The following is a 1,989-nucleotide window of genomic DNA, read 5'->3' as shown; positions in this document are numbered from 1 at the left end:
CAGAAATTTCTATTGTGGAATGTGTCTTTAATGTTCTTTCTGATACTCCTAACCTCCCTTTATCCCTAGCATGTAAAATACAACATGAGACCTAAGAACCAGACACACGTATCTGAGTTCCTCTTCTTGGGGCTCCCCAACCGGCCAGAGCAGCAGGGCATGTTCTTTGTCCTGTTCCTGGGCATATACCTGACCACAGTGCTGGGGAACCTCCTCATCATCCTGCTTATCAGGCTTGACCCTCGCCCCCACAACCCATGTACTTCTTCCTCAGCCACCTGGCCTTCTCTGATGTCTCCCTTTCATCTGTCATCCCCAAGATGCTGATGAACATGCATACTCAATGCCAATCTATCATTTATGCAGGGTACCTTTCACAGGTGTATTTTTTATATTCTTTGGTTGCCTTGACAGCTTTCTTCTCACAGTGATGGCATATGACATATATGTGGCCATGTGTCACCCTCTCCACTACACCACCATCATGAGGGATAAGCTTGGCATTATCCTAGTGGCTGGTTTCTGGTTCTTCTCTTGTGCCCAAGATCTGCTGCACACCCTCCTCATGTACCAGTCATCCTTCTGTGCAGGGACTGTCACCCCCCACTTCTTTTGTGATCTTGCTGTTGTGCTCAAATCCTCCTGCTCAGACACCTCCCTCAATAAGCTGCTCATGCTCACCAAAGGAGGTCTGATCTTTACCCTGCGATTTGGTGATATCTTGGGCTCCTAAACCTGCATGGCAGCCATCATTCCTTCAAGAGAATCTTCAAAGCCTTGTCTACCTGTGGTTCTCACCTCTTTCTGGTGTTTTTATATTATGGGACAATTGCAGGTGTTTACTATTTTCCCTCATCAGGCAACACCAAACACAAGGATATAACTGTTGCTTTGGTGTACATGGTAGTCACCCCCATGCTGAACCCCTTCATCTACAGCCTGAGGAATAAAGATATGAAATAAGGATATGCTCTTCAGAAAATTTGCAGGATGAAGACACCGCTTGGTGTCCTAAATGCATTCCATCTATCGCAGTTACTCTTGGGGGCTGTAAAATATGTCTCCTTTAAAAGTTGCACTTGTCTTTACATGTCTGTGTACACCTATATTATAAAGCAATGTTTTTCTTCAAATTTCCCTTTTTTAATTAAAAGAGTTTATTTAAAATAAATTTTATAACTTTAACATTCCCAACTGTATAGCACAGAGAACTCTACTCAATATTCTGTGATAACCCATCTGGTAAAAGAATCCACAAAAGAAAGGATATGTGTATATGTATAGCTGAATCATGCCACTGCTCAACAGAAACCACCATGGCATTGCAAATCAACTACACTGGAACAAAACTTTATAAAATGAAAAAAAATGCAAAATATTCAATAGGCCCACTTTCCTTAAATAGAAATTGATTACATAAGTGAATATATAAAATAAAATACTGTATAAGATTAGAAAATTCCCAAAGGTCTTGGGACATGACCAAAGGTGTCTGTATGTGCCTTGGCCTCTAGCATGGCTGTGAGGGCATATGAACTGGCTCTGCTCATCTTAAAGCATGGTGACTCTGGGTTTTTCAGAACTTGATTCCCACAGGGACCAGCTCATGGCTTTGAAGAGCCATTGCTGGAGGTCAACTGCATGAGGCAGACACTGGCTTGCCTTGCTCTTCTGCCTCCACAAAACTATCTGGACATAGTCTGAGCCTGGTAGGCTTTTTCTAAATTAATGAACAGGTGAATGAATGAACATTTGTTGAATAAAGCTGAGTTGGATGATTTTTTTAAAGTTGGACTTGTCTTGCTACTGACACCATTTTTTGCTCAACCTCGTTTTACATTTCCTCTCATCTTTTTCTTCACCTGCTCTCTGAATTCTGTGTATTGTTTCTGCAGTAAAATTCCAAGCCCTCTGATGATGTTCACTGTAAGCCTGGGAACCTTTTTTTCCCCATATGCTGCAGGAGTGATAGAAAAAAGAAAAAAAAAT

General features: G+C 41.7%; 1 pseudogene; it reads left to right on the top strand.

Moving 5' to 3' along the window:
* Nucleotides 1-257: 257 nt before the first annotated feature.
* Nucleotides 258-963, top strand: LOC146407212 (olfactory receptor 1J2-like; annotated as a pseudogene).
* Nucleotides 964-1,989: the final 1,026 nt, after the last annotated feature.

This window comes from Sus scrofa, chromosome 1 (assembly GCF_054392235.1).
Source record: "Sus scrofa isolate SSC_HxYL_T2T_F1_AM1 chromosome 1, Sscrofa_HxYL_maternal_Yorkshire_Landrace_v2.0, whole genome shotgun sequence".
NCBI classification, from domain to species: Eukaryota; Metazoa; Chordata; class Mammalia; order Artiodactyla; family Suidae; genus Sus; species Sus scrofa.
Note: the sequence above shows the minus strand (reverse complement) of the source record. Positions and strands in the feature narration are given on the sequence as shown.